At 45.5% G+C, this 21,954-nt stretch overlaps 1 protein-coding gene across 3 annotated transcripts in view; it reads right to left on the reverse strand.

The window, feature by feature from the left end:
- LRRC8D (leucine rich repeat containing 8 VRAC subunit D) overlaps positions 1–10,201 on the reverse strand; it is a 114,987-nt gene extending 104,786 nt beyond the window's left edge. For 2 of the 3 annotated variants that reach the window (XM_082857679.1, XM_082857676.1), the window contains exon 1: positions 9,924–10,201. The gene's annotated coding sequence lies outside the window, so the exon portion shown is untranslated. Of the gene's footprint in view, positions 1–9,045; positions 9,422–9,923 lie in introns of those variants that run through there. The other variant, XM_082857675.1, reaches the window with a different exon arrangement.
- Positions 10,202–21,954: the final 11,753 nt, after the last annotated feature.

Here is a 21,954-nt window from a genome sequence, read left to right on the forward strand (position 1 = left end):
ATGTAAGGACTCCTCTTTCATCTCCGTCTCCTCCCTATAACCCCCAAATCAATGTTAAGATATAACGGAGTATTCCTCTTCGCCTATCTTCTGGGGTGGACGATCCTTCTTGCCCTCCAAGCGGCTCTGACCCTTTGTTCTCCACCACAGGGCCCACCTGCCTCCCCCCCCCCGCCCCGCCCCCGTATCTTCTCCTACCTGCTGCATTCCCATACTCCGCGTATTTCTCTCTGAGTCTGTCACTCCTCAGGCAGGACAACCCCTTCAAATGTAACCACTCTGGATGTAACAAACCAAATTTAAAGGGCAGAAATTGTTACCATTACAAGTATGGGGATTTTGGTTTGTTTTGTTCTGCTTTCTGTATGTGTGTGTGTGTGTGTGTGTGGGTGTGGGTGTGGGTGTGTGTGTGTGTGTGTGTGTGGTACATAAAACGATGACATCGAGTTTTGCTTTGTTTCAACTTTTTAAAAGTGTATTATGCTTTTATTTAAATCATATGCTTCCATTTACCTGGCCACTAAAGGGCTATCTATCTCTAAGGGCCTAAGCTCACAGGCTGTATCCAGCCCACAAAGCTATTTTGTTTGGTCTGCAGGAAGTGCTTTTTAAAACGTCGTGTTAGCCAATCTTTTAAAATCAGGAGATTTTTAAGTAATCCAGATTTCTGGCTTACAGTGAAAAAATCAGAAGATCTGTCAAGACTGGCCCACATTCCCATATGGCAACAGTTGGCTGCTGAACAGATCTGCTCACCAGGCCCCTTTTAGACAGGACCTGCAGTTGCTGGTTCAGCCCAGGTTCACCCCCCACTCCCTCCTGATCACCCTACCCTGAGGTTGAGTACCAGCTGTCATAAATTATCCCATGTGAGGCCTGCTTCGGGCAGTGTTTGGGATATGCCTGAGACCACAGCTAGCATCTAACTCTCTCTGGTTAGAGCACAAATTACAGATGTAATTATAAAGTTTCTGCTTCGTACAGAATTTTCCAGGTACAAATAATTCATAAAGAAAAGAACTTAGAACTAAACAAAAAGGAAAATGTCCCATAATAGAGAAATACTAGAAAAGAACTAAGTTAAAAGAGAAAGCCTCTGGGTGTGTGTGCATGCGTACGTGCGTGCATGTGTGTGCGTGTGTGTAGGAAGGGGATTCATTTGTGCAAGCTGTGTAACACTGCAGACCATTTCCCAATTTGTACTTGGTTATTGGCTAAATGTTAATATGAACAATAGAACCATTAAAGTAGAAACTCTAACGGAGTGAATTCACTCCACTGAAATAATTATATTGGAGCATAATCTATAAACAAGACAGGCTACATATCACACAGATATCTGGATATTTCTTGATTCACCATCATTAACTCAGAGGATACGGGTAATGATTACTTGTCTTTAACTGCATATATTTGTGATAGCATTTATTCAGCAAACATTTGGATAAAACATCTTAACAAATATTAGCTACATCTTTATATATTTATGTACAGTAGTGTTGTAGGGTCAGATCTAATTAGAAGGAGGGCACTCAGTGCATGCTATTACAAGTGGCATTCTATCACCAATATTGATGATAAAAGAGAATAGGGCTAGAAAAAGCACCAAAATAAGTGATTTTACATTACCCTCTCAATTCTAGAATCAACTTTCACTCAAGTGGTTTTACCGACAGGTTGATGTTTTCTAAAACCACTGTGCACTGATGAGAACTCTGGCCTGGGAGCCTGCAGAGCTGGGTGCCCCTATAGCTCTCCTCAGCTATGTACCCACGCTTCAGATCTGGTCCGTAAATGAGGAGCATGAACTAGACAAGCTGTAAGGTCTCTTTACACATCAAAATTGGATTCTCTTTCTTTAAAAGAAATATTAATAATATTATAAAATGAATACAAAGAAATCTAAGATAAACGAGAAGAGTGCAGTACATTAAGAGAATGAGTTTTGAAATAAACAAAACTAGCTTCAAATTCCACCTCCACCACTTCTTTGTGATTTTTTTTTTGCAAATCACATAACCTCTCAAGCCTCAGTTACCTCATCTCTAAAGTGGGAATAAGTCCACCTTCCACTCAGGATTGTTTTGCAGATTAAATGAGAATGCATGTAAATTCCAGGGCATAGGTCTGGACAATCAGTAAATGCCTAAGAAATGATTATTGTTATTAGCTATGGGTATTCCATAAATCGCTCAATTACTTCTTGACCAGTTCAGTTTAAAAAAAAACACTAGTTATATCTGATAATAAACTAATTTTAAAAGCTTATTTCAGTAGGGTACCATTGCAAGAATCATGGGGGTCATTTTCCAAAGACTTTTAATATTCAAATAATTCTCAGAACTGGCTTGGGAACAAGAGAATTTGACAGACGGCACTTCATTCCCAGTGTGATGGGCATGAATCTGTCCCATCTCCACTGAGTGAGCTCTGCAGAGGCAGCTTCCGGGTGGCTGACAGCCTTCAGAGAGAACAGCTGCCTTGCACTTCCTTCCTTCTCCCTGCTTTGTAGAATTCATTGCAGTACTGGTGATCTTTTGATGCTGAGATTTAGCAATGGGATTTATGGGTTGCTGGGGAAGTGAAACCTTCTCTGGCAAAGCTCCTATTACCAGCAAGCAGAGAAGGAAAGTAAAAGGTTTTTTAAGGAATTAAATGTTCATGCGATTTCCCTGGTGGTGTGGTGGTTAAGAATCCGCTTGCCAATGCAGGGGACACGGGTTTGAGTCCTGGTCCAGGAAGATCCCACATGCTGCGGAGCAACTAAGCCAGTGCGCCACAACTACTGGGCCTGCGCTCTAGAGCCCGCGAGCCACAACTACTGAGCCCGCGTGCCACAACTACTGAAGCCCACGCGCCTAGAGGCCATGCTCTGCAACAGGAGAAGCCACCGCAATGAGAAGCCCGCACACCACAACAAAGACCCAACACAGCCAAAAATAAATTAATTAATTAATTAATTTAAAAAAGATGTTCATAATAGAATCTACCATCGATATGTGTGATCCTTCCCCAATAGCAGGTGTCAAGAGGAGGACATGGACATCCTGAACACCTCAGGGAAGTAGTAATTCCCAGACTTTTGATTCATACCACAGACTAGTAAAATTTCAAAAGAAGACTGTTATAAAACTACCAGGTTTTAGGTGACCAAGAAATGATACCAAAAGCAAACCACCACCATCCTTCTATAAAAGGAAAAAAAAAATTAACCCCTCAAAATAAGAGATCCCAAGATTAAAAAAAAAAATCCTTTAAATTGAACAAACTTAATACTAAAATTAAACACGAAAAGCCTGCTGCAGTCTTTATTCTTATTTTTCCATAGGCTGGTGTAACTGTCACTATGGATCCACTCTGGAAACAACTGCTCAAGAACGGACTGCAGGTTGAGCCCCTCATGCCATCCAATCCAGGACACAGCATCTCATGGAGGCACCAAGGGCCACACAGTGGACATCTGCTGTCTTGGTCATCATCTTCCAAGGACACAGATGTATCCTTAGAGCTCCTCGTCTTAACTACCAATTGTGGGCCTGTCAGCCACAAATGTTTCAACTTTCTGAAGGTTTCTCCAGTCAATACCAGCCTTTCTGTACAACTATGCAAGATGGTGGTTCTCAGTCTTGGCTGCACACCAGAACCACTTGGGAGTGAAGAGGGCTCTTTTCAAAATGAAACTCCACTCCCAGAGACTCTGACTCAATAGGTATGGGGAAAGGTCTGCGCTCATGTAACTTTAAAACCTTCCCCAGGCTGATTGTGATGCCAGCCAGGGCTAAGTAAAACTGGTACCCTATTTTTTTTTTGCGTTAATCCTGAATTTATATCTTATAAAGCTTTAAGGAATGCACCTCTTCATGCATTCCTTCAGGTGTCAAATACCAATGCAGGGCCTGCCACGTGTGGGGCCCTAGGAAACCAGTGGAGCACAAGACAGATACATCCCTGCCTTCACCACACTGACAGAGTACTGGAGCAGGCAGACAAGGAAGCAGGCGATTGAAACAGCACATTCAGGTTTGCTAGGATTAGGGAAACAATCCAGGTTTCCTTTGTCCCTAATCTAGTGGTTTCATGGGCTTCAGAGACATCTCCTCCCAGCTGTCTTCTTCCAGATACTAGAAACTCTAATATTTATATCAGAAAAGCAGATGGGCAAGGCTCTGTCCTCATGGAGCTTCCATTCTGGCAGGACTGTCTACCCTTTCTAGGTACCGTTACGTTGCTCACTCCAGCTCTGGTGTCTTGCCTAAAGTCAGGTGCCCATGCTTTGAACAAAGCACGGTAGAAACTCAATTAAGACTGTGTTTTCTGTTTCGTTGCCAAAATCTTTTGATGAAGCTTAGTATTTCCTGTCCTTTTTAATCTGCAACAACAAGCTGGGACAACACTGTGCAAGTATTTTCAAAGCCCTTTCCTGGATTTTCCCACCAAAACATCATCCTGTGACAGCTCCGTAATTCCCTCCTTAATACCTGACTTCACATTTGCCCACAAAGAAACTCACCTGCAAATCTTCTGATGACTAACATATCCCAGCACAGTTTTCCTGGAGTAAATCCCCGTTGGTTAGCTATTTCATAATTCAGAAGAGCTTACTGTCATCTGTAAACCTAGAAATTCCACTGGGTACTCCTTCTTTTGGATCAATTATGTAAGTAAGAACTAAGGGACCCCACTGTTTACACACCTCCAAGCAGAGATGTCTTTAGCCTTAGATTTAATTTGTGGTCTTTAAGGTAGGTGGATTCTAATGCCTGCTCTGTCACTACATCAGCTCCACAGGCCTCAATTTCCTCATCTATCTAATTCAAACATTGATCACTGCCATCTGTAAAATTCTCTCCTCCTACCCAAAAATGATACACTGAATCCTCAATCCCAAGGTGACTTCAACTTTGATACAGCCTTTGAAAGTGTAAAAGGACAGTCTCCAAGGGTTTTCAAATATTTCCCCCCTCAAGAAATCTCATAAATTCACAAAAATCCCTTCTTCTCATAGGAATATCCTTCATCTCCAGAGGATACAGACAGGTTTCCCATGTGGGCTAGCACAGAAGTGAGAGCAAGCAGACTGTACCATCTGGACAGGCAACACACCTGCAACGAACTGGGGCACAATGGACGTTCCTAACAAAGAGGTTACACATTGTGGCTATGAGATTTGGAATTTTGTTCTAGCACTCTCTACACTGTTGGATGGCAACCACCTGAATCAAGTAATATATTTAAATCTAGTTTGCTGGATAGATCTAGAACATTTGGAGAACTTGGCACTAAGTTACCTAGGACTTCTGACCTGTCCGCTTCAAAAGACATCCAAGAATGGTAATTTCCTAATGTCTTCTCAGTGAAGACACGTGAAATCTGCTAAGTGCGATATTACACCACCCACAAGCTAAAGCTTAGTACTGGGAGAAAGGCCTATCTCTAATCCCCAACACCCCCCACCTTCCCCAAATGCAAAGCTCTCACTAATGAAGTATTTCAGGCACACTAGCAAAAAAAAAGAAGAAGAAAAAAAACCACTTAGCCTGAGTGGGAACAAACTTCATCCATGGTTTTTGCCAATACCAGTTATTACCCAGTTTACCTCTTCACAAATTTCAAAAGCAACTCGGATTTGGCAAGCTTCAGATTTGCACAGAACATTAGCAATGCTCTTCCAGATGTCTAAACAGAATTACAAAGACCCCAGAGGAGTACTGATTTCAGAAGCTTGCAACAGCCTGAAATAATTTCGAAAGGGCACCTCAGGTGCAAACATTAGCAAGAGCCTAACTCAGTGTAGCTTGGCCACGAACACAAATTTCCCAGACGCCCCTAAACTTGGGGCTAATCAACCCCCGGAATTCACCTCCATCACCCAGCACGCCCAGCTCTCAAACAGGACCAGCAGTGCCAAACAAAGTACCGGGTTTCATGAAGTATTAACATACGTGACTACAAAGCTTTTGACAAAGTCGTCCTCCACTCCTCTCTCATGTGATTACGAGGCAGAACTAAGATTTTAAAATCCCAAAAGTCCTGAAAACTGGACCAAAATAAATAGGATAGAACTGAACAGGGACAAAAACAAACCAAAAACACGTCCATTCAACTTCACACACACACACACACACCCAAATCTGCATGATGAATACAGGATGCAGCAGTTCATACAACAAATATCTGGGAGTTCTGACTGTCCAGAATCCTGTACATGAGTCTGTGATGGGCAGTTTTGTAAGCTTAAGCTGCAGAAAGTAGATGCTTGTGCCTTGGTCTCAGGAAACAGCTGTCCTACTGTACTCTTTGTGAACCAGATCAGGTCTCAGTTACCATACTCGATTCCAGTTCGCCATAACTTTCCATGAGAGATGTGGACAAACTGAGAAGACAGAAACCATGTCCCATGCAGGACTGTGAAAAGAATTGGGACTATTTTGCTTTGAGAAAAGTTAGTCAGCTGGAGGGCCAGGAGGGGGACGTCGTTCTGTCTTTGCCCATTCGATGGGCTGTCCTGGGGAAGTGGGTAGTTCCAGAGGACAAGAATCAACAGAACAAAGTTTCGGGGAGGCAGTCTTCAGCTCAAATAATAATCGTACACACAGTCCAAAGATATGATGACATGTCTTCATAAGTACAGAGGTCCCTGTTCCTGGTGGTGTTTAAACAGAGGCTGCCTCACAAGTATAAGAAATTACTCAAGTAAAGAAGTTGGACCAAGACTTCTCTAAAATACCAATTTCAATTCTGTGATTCTCCACTTACCCAATATTATACTGCCCTGCTAGCTCATCTGCCACGATCTCTCAAAAATGCCTTTTTCTCTGATTAGAATTTGCCCAGATCCTAACCACTTCTGGCCTAAGCATAGCACAAGTCTCCTAGATTGGCTTCCCAACCTCAACATCCTTCCTCACATGTCAAAACCACCTCCTTCGAGGGCTATTTTGAGATGTAACTTCACTTCACAGCGGCCTTTACCTTCCCTGTCTAGGCAGGGTTCCTCAACCATGGCACTGCTGACGTTTCAGAAGGGATAATTCTTTGTCATGGGGGATACCCTGCACATTGCAGGATGTTTAGCAGGCTCCATGGTCTCTACTCACTAGATGTCAGTAGCACCTGCCTCCTAGCTAGGACAAGCAAAAATAAAACCGTGCCCAGATATTCCCAAATGTCTGCTGGGAGGCAAAGTCACCCCCTGTGGAGACCCACTCTTGAGGCAAATGATTAACACCACTGACTTGTGGTTCAAGTTTTCCACTAACTAGATCCCCTCTACCTCCCTTCATGTTCTCTGCTCCAGCCAGGCAAACCTATTTTTGACCCATGACACACCTCAACGCTTCCCCTAATACGTGCTCCTTCCCTCTTCCCCAACACACACAGCACTCCCGGCTGGCTCCAAACACTCTTTCGTCTCGGTATTCCTTGGCCTCCTAGACAAATGCAATCCCTTGCTTCTGGTGGTGTCCTCACGTGGGCGGTCTTACTTGCCCTCTATTCGTACGTACAAGAATCCTCTTCTTCCTGGTTAAGGCATCACAGCACCCACTCTGGTTCTCTGCTTCTTGCTGGTACTTAATAAATATTGGCTGGCATTTCTCAGAATGTCAACATCAGCTCCAATGATACATGAAAAATATGTGAAATCCCTTACCAACTGCCATTTCAAGTACATATGTAATCATGAGCACAGTTTTGACAAAACTTTGACTTTTTCATAGCTAGTACCAATTCACCTACAGTACTGAGACTGAACCAAGTCCGATCTCCAAAATACAGCTACCAAAATAATTCAGCTATTGGGACCTTACAAACACAGCACACTTTAAAAAAAATTAATCAAAAAAAGTTCTGCTCAATATAAAAATTAAGAAAAAAAAGGTCAAGCTTTGACCAAGTTTTTTAAATTCTGTAAACCTTGGCAGAAAGAAAAGGATACAAATATGGCTCAATACTTTAACTGTTGCATCATACACCATTCCACATGGTCATGAAGAGACTGGAGGGCTGGGTCATGTAAGGACAGTTTCCTCTCCAACCTTGTAATGTGTTAGGTTTTAATCAACAAAGTACACACTCACACACCCTCAATAAAAATGAGACAAATCTAAGATAAAATGTTCAAATATATAAATAAACCATGCCGATTTAAGATTCTGGATTGCTTTTTCCCCAGCTCTATGGATTACCTAATCATTTCATGGGAGGCTCCCTTACTAACCTATAGAGACCAACAACTTGGCCGGAACCCTAGTTTACCTAATTTTCATCTCAGGATCTTTCCTATCTTGTTCTTGTATTTTAACAGGGTTTTAGTCACTTGATGTCGAATACAGGAAAAGAGACAACTCTCACCATGTCCTAGCTGATGGGAGGTGTCTGGTCAGTATTAATGGGCTGTAAAAATAAATGCTGCCTGAAGACCCCATTTACTGGGAATGGTGCAGGGTTCTTCCCACAGGTCTGTACCATGCAGAGGCCCCAGAAGCTCTGGCGGGGAAGGTCTGAATCACTGTCATTCTTGGCACTTGGAAGCGCCCTTCGGTTGCTTATGAAGTAAACAGCCCTAACCAGTACTGCAGACGGGAATTCCCTGCCTGCCCAGACTCTTCCAACGTCTGGCACAGAACACATAATAGGTGCTCAATAAATGCAGCCTGTCTAGCATTTTATTATCAAAGCTGCTAAGGAAAGTTTCCATAAGTCAGCTCTCTCTTTACTCCTGAATCTCTCAAAATACGTCCTCAAAGCTTTCCTTGCCCAACACGAAATATTTTTTTCAAAGTCAAGGAGAAGGAAAGAAGGAAATCTGCAAAACAGAAAGAGCCACATAGGAGTCCAAGTGGCTCAAGTTGGGCCCCACAGTCGGCTAAGGACTCCCCGATACCCATTCCCCGTCCCCTGCGCCTCCTGAGTGCTCCCACACTCTCACCTTTGCACTATTTCTTTTCTGAAACCCTACGTCCCCACCTTCTGCCACATACACCCCCAACTGCGTATCCAAATGGGGCCGCATACCCCTCCTCTCCCTCTCCAGCAGGAACCTACCTCTCCTCCCCTCGACCTGCGGCAGCTCTTCTTTACCGTGGCTGGCTTTGTAAGAAACCAAAAAAACTCATCTCTTTATCCATAAGGGATACCCCAAATGAAGGGGAGAGAAAGAGGAAGGCCCCTATCAACCCTCCAGTAAGCGGAGGTGATGATTCCCTGAGCAACCACCCCCAAGCCTCCTCCTTTCCAAGCCACTGAACGGGATTTGAGCAGAAGTCCGGCTCCCAAGTGCCCACGCTTCCAAACAAGCTAGAAGCGGATTATACCGGTACCCAACCCGGAGATGGCCCGGGGCGGGCTGGGTGCACCTGCGGGCCCCCGGCTCCCTCCCTCTCGCGCTGAGGGCGGGGCGAGCCCTCACTTCCCAGCCCAGCCCACCCGGCGCGGGAAGGAGGCGGAGGGGAAGCGTTTCTGGAGAAGTTGAAGGGCTCACCTTCTGGGCAGTGGGCCAGCGAGGCCAGACACCAAACACCCACCTCCGGGAAGAATCAGTGGAGCCGTAACCGGGTCTCCCCGCCCTTCCGATGGGGCGGAGGGAGGCGAGAGAAGGGAGCGCGCGTGGGGGGAGCCGAAGGGAGGCGGTCGCAGGCACTGTGCTCTCGCGGGGCCCACTCGGCTGCCGCGGCGCCCGCCGCTCAAACTGCCGAAAGCAGAACGATCTTCGGGCCCCAGCGGGCCGAGGCGGGCGCCCGGCCCCGCCCGCCTCCCCCGTCCCCGGGCTCCTGGCCCCCCGGCAGCGAGGTCCCAGCCGCAGCCTCCTCTCGGGCCGCGGCGCCGCGGGGCAGGTCGCCGGCGCCGGGGTGGCGCGCGTCGGCTCCGGCACGGCTCCCACCGGCGCAGCCCCCAGCCCCTGCCCCGGAGAGGCGCGCACCAACCTTGGGGGGCAGCTTGGCCGCCTAGCCCCGGCTTAGGCGGAGGCGGGAGGTGGCGGCATCACCTGCGGCGTGCGGTGGCTGCTCCCGGACGTGCCGGGGCGGCGGAGGCGCGTGGCGCCCAGGACCCTGCTTTCGCGGCCCCGCCCGCGGCTGCCACCTCGAAGCGCGGCGGAGGAGCCGGGGCACCACGGGCGGCGGCAGCGGCGGCGACGAGAGCAGCAGCACATGACTCTGTAGCGGGGGGAATTAAACAAAGCGTAACATGGACTCCGGGCCCGTGCAGGCGCTGCAGCTCCGGGACCAACCGCAGCCAGCGAGCGCCGCGACTGGCTCGGCCGCAGCCAATGGGGCGGGCTCGGGCCTCCATGTGATGGCGAGCTCTCTCCCCGCCGGCTCTCCCGCGTCTGCCGGAGGTCGGGGCGCTTCCGCCGCCGGGCGTGCTGGCCGGAGGGGCGGCGTGGCGAGTTCGGTGGCCCGGGGTCTGACGCTGGCGGCGGGAGGCTGCTGGACTGCGCGCAGGTGCAGCCGGCGGGGAGGGGCAGCCGCCGTAGTTCGCAGTCGCCCCATCGCTCAGCTGTAAAACGCCCCCCTGGACAGGGCGCGGGGCCCGGCGGCCAGTGTCGCCAGGCGGGCGCGAGGCCACCTCAGGAAGCTTCATCCCCCCTGGGGCTATCCTGTCAACTCAAGCTCTGATAGTAAGACGGGGGTGGGGTGGGGGATGCGGTGAAATGGTGGGGGGAAATTTGAGTAAAAGTCGTTTCGGCGGCTTCCAACCCTACGGTGAACGCGCTTTCCTAGGATTTGGGGCACACACAACTTTATCTTGGCACGAATAGCGTCCCACCCTCATTTGTTCGGTGTCTGCTATTAAACATACAACGAGAGAGTCAGTTCTTGTTTTATTCTGAGTCTACTCTTCCCCCCCCCCCCATTCTTTTATGCCAAAAATGTCTTGTATCTGAAGCAGGCAGACGAAAGGTTGTCCTCCGCTAAGAAGTGTTTCCCAACATGATAGTTTTCCCTCTTGTTTTTGTGGTAAGATCAAAGAATATTTGCAGTCTTTTTCGTGGTTGGGGAAACGTAGGGGTCAAGAAATAACGTCAGGAGGGATGTTTGGAATTGTTGGTTTTTAACATGACAAATGGTTCCAGCCCAGTACTTCAATATCTCCTTTCATCTGAATCCACCCGTTTCTGTGAACAATGGGAAATCTCATCTCTCTTCTCCCAAGATCTCTCCATGTCCGTGAATGTTCAGTCAGCATTTACTAAGCATCTAAATGTTGCTCATAAGCATGCTGCACAAAATGTTACAGGTACTCAGGAAAGTGTGAGTTCAGATTTAATGAGGCAGTAAAGAGAGTGGTTTTCTAGGGTTTCAGGAAGGACTTCAGAGAGAAGGGGGTAGGACTGACCCTTGGAGAGTGAGCACTTGTTCCTCAGGCACTGGAAGTAAAGTAGAGCAGCACTGAGGAGGAGTATGAACAGAGGTCCAGAACACACTCAAGGGACAGTCCTAGACTACTCACAAGATGACACTAGATTTCGAGCCCTTTTGACATCCTCTTGCTTTCTCACTTTCCCTGCCCTGTCCCTTGTGCCAGCAGCCTCTCCTATTCCACACACCCAGCCAAGGAGGTGTGTAGGCAGGAGCTGTGGCAGGTGATCTAATTACAGTACCAGATTCGCTGATCTGGGAGGTTAGAGCTGTTTTCAAACTGTTAACGTCTAGTGGTGTGATGTTTGGATTGAAAACACCTCACTACTATAATTAATTTGGAATGTTTTGCTGTTAGTAAAAACACTGTTCTGTGTTTTGATCTTCCCTGAGTTTTAAACTATGATTCTAGATTTGAGAGAAATGTGATTTCCGGAGTGGGATAACTTGAGAAAAGAAAAAAGTAATACTCAGAAAACAGTCAAATGTAGAGAAAGAGGTACATATTCTTATAAATGAATGCAAATTGGGTAAATCCCTTTGGAGGACAATTTAGCAATTTGGGATGAAATTAATATGTGAGGTTCTTTTGACCAGACAATTCCACATCTAGGAATTTATACTTTGGACATATGTGTGCAAAAATTGTGTATTTCAGAAATATTTACACACATGTAGAAAAATATAAGTACAGGTATATTTATTACAACATTGTTTATAACAGAGGAAACATATAACGGTGTATAAGTCTAATCACAAAATCCCAGTAGGGAACTGGTTAAGCAAATTTAACTTGTTTTATAAAAATAAGAGACCTATTTGTACTAACATGAAAGAATGTCCAAAATCTGTCAGTGAAAAAAGCAAGTTGCCGAACAATATGAATAGTATGATCCCATTTTATTTGCATATTTTGTCAAAAATACACATGTTATAAAATGTATGCTTAGAGGAAATCTGGAAGCATATATAACAAGCAGTTAACAGTGGTTATCTCTGGATGTGGGATTACTAGGGCCGTTTGCTTTCCATTACAAATTTCTGTATGTTTGAATTGCTTTTATGTTGAGCACCTATTACTTTGATAATAAGAAAAGTAGTAAAAAGGGGGTCCCCTGGTGGTGCAGTGGTTGAGAGTCCGCCTGCCGATGCAGGGGACGCGGGTTCGTGCCCCGGTCCGGGAGGATCCCACATGCCGCGGAGCGGCTGGGCCCGTGAGCCATGGCCGCTGAGTCTGCGCGTCCAGAGCCTGTGCTCCGCAACGGGAGAGGCCACAACAGTGAGAGGCCCGCGTACAGCTAAAAAAAAAAGAAAAGTAGTAAAAAAAAAATTTAAGATAAAATTGCTAAGAGCTGTACCAATGACAAATAATGAAGATCACTCTGAGGGTCTAGGAAGCAAAAAAAAGGTCAGCTTCCCCTATTCCCCAAGGAAAACAAACAGGTAGGAGGCAGTAAAGAATGATAACTGATTTGACATTGGATTCAAAATGAAGAAATATGATAGAAGAGGCATCTGAGGCTACTCTAGGCCTGTCTACAGGGATCCGGTGAGGGAAACACAATAAGGCTTCAAGGAAGTTCTAGTCAGCAGAGACTTGAGAATATCTACTGTCCTTTGTTGAGTTATGGTCACAAATCGGCAACTATTCCAGCACTTGTTAAATCTGTATCACACTAATAATGACAACAGCTAACACAGTGCTTGTGATAGGCCAGGCACTGCCCTAAGTACTGTACATGTGTCTGCTTTTAGTCCTTGCGGCAACCCTATGAGAGAAATACTACTACTATCCTCATTTTTTAGAGATGCCTGGAGAGGTTATATAAGCAATCGGAGATCACACAGCCTTTAAATGGCAGAGCTAGACTTTTAAGCCCGGCAGCCTGGCTCTAGAGGTCCAAACACTCACAATACTGAGGACCATATAAGATAAAGACCTTTATACATGCATCTCTTTCTACCAAGTATTGTGATTCTAAGTTGATTTGTGTTCACCTAAACTGTAGCACTTGGCATACCCTAAGGCACTCAATAACACTTTAAAAAAATAATAAATTTATTTATTTTTGGCTGTGTCGGGTCTTCGTTGCTGCGCGGGCTTTCTCTAGTTGCGGCGAGAGGGGGCTACTCTTCGTTGTGGTGGGCGGGCTTCACATTGCGGTGGCTTTTCTTGTTGCAGAGCACGGGCTCTTTGCGCGCGGGCTTCAGTAGTTGTGGCACACGGGCATCAGTAGTTGTGGCTCGAGGGCTCTAGAACGCAGGCTCAGTAGTTGTGGTGCACAGGCTTAGTTGCTCCGCGGACCAGGACTCAAACCCGTGTCCCCTGCATTGGCAGGCAGATTCTTAACCACTGTGCCACCAGGGAAGTCCCAGTAATACTTATTGAATGAGTGAATGAATAATTGACTCTCCTACTAGAGAAGAATCTGAGCTCCTTGGAGGAGTGATTTTTTTTTTTAACATCTTTATTGGGGTATAATTGCTTTACAATGGTGTGTTAGTTTCTGCTTTATAACAAAGTGAATCAGTGGAGGAGTGATTTTGCATTGTTCCTGTGTTTGTCACCCAGTAGCGTGCCCAACATGTGGTAAGCGATACGAATTTCAGTAATCTGTAAACATGGTTTCGAAAAGTTGTGCAGAAATCAAGCTTTGTAAGTTGATCCCAAATACATCCCAAATATCCAAAAGGGTAGCTTATGAGTAATATCATGATGAATTCCTCATAGAGTGAAGAATAGCCCTGGGGGACAGAGCTAAATCTGGTTGCACCTGTATAACCATACACAAATAAATGTGTGGCAGTAACGCCGATGAGCTGAAGGGCTACAGGATTTCAAATTATATGAGCCTCTCTCTCTTTCTCTCACCTCTCTAGGTTATTGAAATGGAGATAATAGCACCTATCTCCAGATATCGTGAGACCAAGGATTCAATCACATATGGAAATGTCTTAGCCAAGTGCCTAGAACATAGCTATTGTTAAGTAAATGCTACCTACTATAAGTGTATCCACATATTACAAGTGTGACAGGTTTCTTAGTCTATGGTTATTCTGTAAATACTGCAGCTTACGTAACGTGCAACACCTCGGGGCTCACATATACATAAGGCTTAGAAATTACATAGTCGCAGTTCAACCTAAGCACATGGTAAGCAGTACTCTTATCTTTCTTCTCCTGTGCTACCTCCCACTGTTCTCTTCTATCTCTTTACATGGGTTAAAACCATTTCACTTCTTGGACCTATTTAAACTCTCAACCTTGGAGGTAGGAAGCAAATTGTCTGCCTTCTTCACAGCTAAGGAGACTGAAATGCTGGAGACCAGACTAGAAATGAACAGGTGGAGGGTGGAGAACAGTGTGGAGAAAAGGAACCGAGCGGGGTGCGTAAGGTAACTCTCGATGCGTCCTGACGTAACATAAGGTCCAAAGGGAAAGGAGAATTGCCAGACTGCTATAGTTAGAAATAATGTGGTGAAATTGAAACTAGAAAAACTAAGGGTAAATGTGTTAATCAACCACAATGAGAAGAAAGAAATGGACCTATACCTTCTAAAATGGACTCATAGGGAGATCAGATCAGGGTTGCCTGACTGGTAAGCCAGAGCTTCTTAATTGGTAACCCTATTCCCTTCACTGGGGAATTTTTTTTTTTAGAAAACATAAAGAAATTCCAAAGCCAACTACTTGAGAGTCTGTACCCATATCCTCTGCCTTCCTGCCTGCTACTACTAAGGATGAACTTATCCATTTTCTTATCGAAAGCCAGCCCCTTCACTTTTGCGCCAGATCTCATTCAATCTCAAATGATAACTCTAGCAATTGACCCCTGTCCCCTATAGATTGACTTTCCCCTCTCTACTGGATGACTGTCATCACCATTTTTTTAAATGTTATTCTCCCATCATTAGGAATAAAATTTTTCTTGACCCTGCTTTCCCCAGTCCACTTCTTCTCTTTCCCTTGCATCTAAACATCTCAAAAGAATTGTTTATACTTATTATCTCCAATTCAGTTCTCTCCATTTTCTCTTCAACTCCATCTAATCGGGATTTTACTCCCATTGCATCACTGAAATTGATCTTTTTTTTTAAAATTAATTAATTTATTTATTTTTGGCTGCATTGGGTCTTCGTTGCTGTGCGCGGGCTTCCTCTAGTTGCGGTGAGTGGGGGCTACTCTTCATTGCAGTGCTCGGGTTTCTCATTGCGGTGGCTTCTCTTGTTGCGGAGCACCAGCTCTAGGCGCGCAGGCTTCAGTAGTTGTGGCTCACGTCCTTTAGAGCACCGGCTCAGTAGTGGTGGCGCACGGGCTTACTTGCTCCGAGGCATGTGGGATCTTCCCGGACCAGGGCTCAAACCCGTGTCCCCTGCATTGGCAGGTGGATTCTTAACCACTGGACCACCAGGGAAGTCCCTGAAATTGGTCTTGCAAGGACACTGTCATCTCTTTTTGTGCTAAATACAATGATCAATTCTTGGCCCTTAATTGACCTCTCAGTGGCATTGAACACATTGACTACTCCCTCCTCTTTGGTAAGCTGTCTTCTCCCTTCCAAGACACCGCACTCCCTCCCTCCAAGGAGCTCATCCAGTCTTAGAGCTTTGGATTCCCTCTCTATGCCAACAACTCCACATTTACATCTCCAGCATAGTTCTCTCTCCTGAGCACCAAATTGCATTTCTAACTGCTTACTTGTTTTTCCCATTAGACCTCTAATAGATACCTCAAAATTGAGTTCAAAACCAAACGGATTTCCCCCAGGAACCTGTGCAACCCACACAGATTTCCCACTCTTAGTAAATGGCAAGTCCACCTTTCCACTTGCTTGGGCTAAAAGCCTTGTCTCTTCTCTCAGAACCTACGTCAAAACTGTAATAAATCCTATTGGCTCTACCTTCCAAATACACACCCTCCAATGCTATACCTAGGTTCCATCCACTGTCATCTCTCCCCTGGGCTAACTCACGAGCCACTTCACTAGTCTATGTGCTTCCATTTCACGCTTTTGTCCCATCCCTCCCTTACAGTGTATTCTCAACAGCAGACAAAGTAATCCTTTTAACATGTAAGTCCATTCATCTCATTCCTTTGTCCAAGCCCTGTGATAGCTTCGCATTTTACTCAGACTAAAGCCCAAATCCTTACATTGGTTTGCAAGGTCCTTACCTGATCTGTATCCCCTAAGCACAACCATATCTAAAATTGAAACACCCTTCCTACTCCCATTCCTCTTACCTTGCTTTATTATTTTCCTCTGAGCACTCATCATTTACTTATTTTATATATATATATACAGTTTAATATCTATCTCTCCCTTCTAGAAAATAAGCCTTTTTTTAAATAATAAACTTTTTTATTTTAAAATTTTTATTTGGCTGTGCTGCACGGCATGCAGGATCTTAGTTCCCCGACAAGGGATCGAACTGGTGCCCCCTGCAGTGGAAGCTTGGAGTCCTAACCACTGGGCCGCCAGGGAAGTCCCTAGAATATAAGCCCTTTAAAAACAGGAAATTTTATCTATCTTGCTCAGTAATGTATCCCAGGTATTTAAAATAGTGTCTGACACATAGTAGGCACTCAATAATTATGTTTTAATAAATGAATGGATTTATTACAGATTTTTAATCAATACAAATAAGGAAATTTTTTCCTAGGAAGAGATTTTTTCATATCATGCTGTTCTCTAAGTAGTTGTTAATTGAGAAAAGGCATTCATATTCAGTCTCCAAGTCTTTTATTAAAACAGTACCTGGTAGTTTGTGTGGCAAAAGAGGAAACTTAGTAGAAAATATTACCTTTTTGTTAGTTCTCTAGCAAACAGGAAAACAAGCTGATCTGAGTTAACAAAACAATTGCAAAATAATAATTCCAAAGTCCTAAATTATATTCTTACTAAGGAAAATATTTAAGCAAAGTAACACAGTAGTGAAAAGAGTAAGTTAGAGAAGATTAAACATTCACTTCCTCGTAACGTATTACTTTAAAACTGTCATGTTGTGTAGTAAAGTGGCTATGTCATCTAGTCTGGCTAAAAGAAAAGGTTTAAATGAAATAAAAGAACATAGATGTGACATAGAATAGCAAGTGGGGACCTTAATTACAGTTTTGGCAGTTGAAAGTTGAAATGACACAGAAATCCTAAGAAAAAGCACTGTGAAAAGGCATCGGGCTAGACTTTAAAACAAAACAAAACAAAACAGAGCCAGCTCCCAGAGCAAACTGATTTATACGGTCGTTTGAAAAGAGGAAGGAAGAGTGATTGCCATTTCCAAATGGTGAGATGAATGTTTAAAAATCCACACGGAACCCACGCCACCGGCCCCGTTTGGGATGTCTCCTTAGAGCTTTGTCTGTGGGAAGGGAAGATGAGCACAGCCGGAAACCTGGCCTGTCAAGATGAGGCTGAGCAGGGCTTGGGCTGGAGAGAGGAATGTGAACACAGGAAGAGAAAAGCCAGCCTGGAGGGTTTTCTTACTCAAGGATGAAATGCTAACATTCTGGGTTTGAAAGATTATTATGTCTAATTACTGTCTGAAACTTTATCTGATAGCTCTTTAAAACTGTGGCCCGTGGGAGTTCCCTGGTGGCCCAGTGGTTAGGACTCCCAGCTTTCACTGCCAAGGGACCGGGTTCAATCCCTGGTTGGGGAACTAAGATCCCACAAGCCGCACAGCACTGCCAAAAAAAACCCCAGAACAAAACACCAAAAAACAAAACAAACAAACAAACAAAAAAGCAATGTGGCCTGGAGATGACTTGAAAATAAAGTTGAGGGTGGAGAGTAGTCATGGAACTAAAAGTCTGCTTTGTCCTAGGGTGAGCGGCTCCCTGGCATAGGCAGTGGGGACACAGAGGAGGAGGTAACCATCCTGGCTCCTGTTTCTGGTCACTCTCCCAGCCCAGGCAGGGCACCAGAGCCAAAGGGCAGCTAAGTCTCAATCTAAATCTGAGTTCCTGAGACCAGGTGACCCGGGGCCTCCCATTCCCTGACATCCCCTGGAAGTTCATCTCCAGCGTGCTAATGGATACTTCCTCTTGCCACTTCCTTCCCTGATTTTTGCCTCATCTCCTAAAATCTCTACTCTTTTCTCTCTTTCTCACTCAGTAAGTGTTCTGTGAGTAACCATGTTCGTCCCCCTTCTCTTTTTGTGATACCTGGGTGACAACCTGGGCACCCACAGCCTGCAGATGTGTTTTAACTGCAGAGTGTTTTCTAAAAATCTTTTGCAATTAGCTGCCAATATTTAACAATCAGGAAACGTCACATAAATATCCAGATTTCCAGCACTTTTAACAACCGGAACATCTGGCAAACCTTGAGTATTCCTGCACAGCAAGCTCGTGCTGGGGCTGAGCCGCTGCTGCCCCCTTTCAGCTGCTTCTCACTCTGCAGTTCACAAGCACCCAGGCGACTCCTGATGGTCTGGAGGGGGCGGGGGTAGGGGTGCCTGCTGCCCTTTACTATTTTGTGCGTGTTGTTTTATCTGTAACAGGGAGCGTTCTCTGTACCACGTCTTAACGTTTCCTCCAAAAGTGCTTCACGTTCCCTATACATGACCTACCTTTAAACTACCTATCTGGCTCCTCTAGTCTCTTGAGGCTGTGATCCTTAGTTTACATTATCTGGCTATACGCCCAGGGTTTCAACAACGAAACCTCAAAATAGAATTCAAGAATGAGGCAGTGGCACGCCTTAAGCCCCAAACAATCCAAGACAGTATATAATCATCGGGTGGCTAGACTGAGGACACCCTTCCAACCAAGGCTCTGATATTCATACCTTATAAATCACTATAAAGAATTTTCACAGGAAACGTGGTTCTCAAGCAATTCTGTGAGGTATGGATCGCTGTCTCCCTTTGTACAAATGCAAAAACCGAGGCACAGAAAAGTAAAGGGATTTTCCCATAACCACACAGCTCATAAACGCTGGACGCAGGAACCCAGCCCAGATTTTTGAGGCCAAGTTCAGTGCTCTTTATAGCTACCGCATCATAGCTGCTGCATATTGACCTTGAAAGTCAGTGTGCTGTGATTCTGAGAAATCTTTAGAATGCTCTTTACCATCAACTCAATAACATGTTTCAATGCCTCACAGCTCAGCTAGTGAGGAGAAATCTTGGAATCATCTTTGACCCACACCCCTCCAGCTCCCATATCTATCCAGGTAAATGGTCCTGTCTATTTCGCTTTTAAAATAACTATTCTACCCAAATGTTTCTCTCCATTCCCTCTGCATAAACCCCAACCCAAATCCATTGACTCATTCTTGAATTAATGTAATGGCCTCCAGCCGAGGCCCTTACCCAGCATGCTCTTCTCCCCCCCAAACCCCAATCTATATTTACAAGCAAAGTAGATGGCTTTGTGATACAACTTTCTGGTGCCATTGCTTGCCTCAGAAACTTACAGTGGTTTCCTATGCATTAGCTATAAACCACTGGGGTCTGATGTTCAAGGTCCATCCTATGGCAGCTGTGATATTGTTTCCAATGTCTACTGTTCTCCTCTGCGGGAGATTTATACTTTCCCAAACAGCAACCCCAGTCTTGGCCGCATGACTTGCTTTGCCAATGAAATGTGAGTGAAAGTGACATGGACCATTTCTTTTTAAAGGAAGAGCTCTAAGAGCTGTTATGGCTTTTCACCACCTCTCTTTTCCCTCTTCATGGGGATTTTTTTTTTTTAATTACTACTCTTTATTTTATTTATTTATTTTGGCTGCGTTTGGGTCTTTGTTGCTGCACACGGGCTTTCTCTAGTTGCGGCGAGCAGGGACTACTCTTCGTTGCAGTTGCGGGTTTCTCATCACGGTGTCTTCTCTTGTTGCGTAGCACGGGCTCTAGGCACCTGGGCTTCAGTAGTTGTGGCTCGCGGGCTCTAGAGCTAGGCTTAGTAGTTGTGGCGCACGGGCTTAGTTGCTCCATGACATGTGGGATCTTCCCAGAGCAGGGCTCGAACCCGTGTCCCCTGCATTGGCAGGCAGTTTCTTTTTTTTTTTTTTAATAAATTTATTTATTTATTTATTTGGCTGTGTTGGGTCTTCGTTTCTGTGCAAGGGCTTTCTCTAGTTGCGGCGAGCAGGGGCCACTCTTCATCGCGGTGCGCGGGCCTCTCACTATCGCGGCCTCTCTTGTTGCGGAGCACAGGCTCCAAACGCGCAGGCTCAGTAGCTGTGGCTTACAGGCCCAGTTGCTCCGTGGCATGTGGGATCTTCCCAGACCAGGGCTCAAACCCGTGTCCCCTGCACTAGCAGGCAGATTCTCAACCACTGCGCCACCAGGGAAGCCCGGCAGGCAGATTCTTAACCATTGTGCCACCAGTCCCCTCCTGGGGAATATTAATGTGCCCCATTAGAGCTGCTCCTTCAGCCCGGACCTTGGACTAAAGAAAATGTGGTACAGAGATACAGCCAGCATGAGGGCTGAGCCTATGCTATGCAATTCAATGCAGACTTATAGGACGACTCCTGTTCATATAACATGTTCACATAACACGATCAAGAAATCAACCTCTGCTGTTGTAGCCACTGAGAGTCTTAAGTTGTTTATCATAGGGTAGCCAGAGAAAGAATACGGCACAGCCTCCATAAGCAGTCTGTTTTCTTGACTCCACACACTGTGTTCCTTTCCCAGGGCTCTTACTGGGGTATCTGTTGTCCATAGCTTTTCTAGTCCTCACTGAATTAGAGCCACTTAACTTGAACCTATCATTTTCCTTGGTATCAACTTAGTCCCAAAAGATGTGCTTAAGATAGAGATTGCTGGCTCTGCCCAAGTTCTCTAGAGTAGGGCAATAGGAAATCAGAACCTTGTAGATATTCTGTTAGTATGCACAATAGAATGATCATACAGTCTGACCCTTAATACCAAGTGGTTATTTATCTATTTACTTATTTTATTTTTGGCTGAGTTGCGTCTTCGTTGCTGCGCGCAGGCTTTTTCTAGTTGCGGTGAGCGGAGGCTACTCTCCGTTGCAGTGTGTGGGCTTCTCGTTGCAGTGGCTTCTCTTGTTGCGGAGCACGGGCTCTAGGCCTGAGGCCTTCAATAGCTGTGGCTTGAGGGCTCTAGAGCACAGGTTCAGTAGTTGTGGCACATGGGCTTAGTTGCTCTGCAGCATGTAGGATCTTCCTGGACCAGGGCTCGAACCCGTGTTCCCTGCATTGGCAGGTGGATTCTTAACCACTGTGCCACCAGGGAAGCCCTTCTGAATCAGACCCAGTCATGACTTCCTCATGAAGCCTCTCACTTTTCAGGATACCTGGATAGATGTTGAGAAAGGGTCCAGGGAGACATAATACAGCAATGTGGTGCCAGGGGCCTGGTTAAACGCTAAAGTAACTGTCTCATGAGTGCTCTAGCCACAGGCTGCACCAAGGAGGCAAGGGGATCTTCAGAAGTTTTCAGAAGCAAATTAGGATCAGAAGCCAGGGACCCAGAATTAGGCATCAGAAAGCCAACAGTGGCATTAAGCTATAGACAGCAAGCAAAATCATTGGCCAGAAAAGGATAAAAGAAAGGTGAGAGCAAGTATGAAGTGAGGATTAGCAACTGAGACACCAGTTCTGCAAATACTGGGTTTGAGGCA

Source organism: Leucopleurus acutus (assembly GCF_964270905.1).
Source record: "Leucopleurus acutus genome assembly, chromosome: 2".
Lineage (NCBI taxonomy): Eukaryota > Metazoa > Chordata > Mammalia > Artiodactyla > Delphinidae > Leucopleurus > Leucopleurus acutus.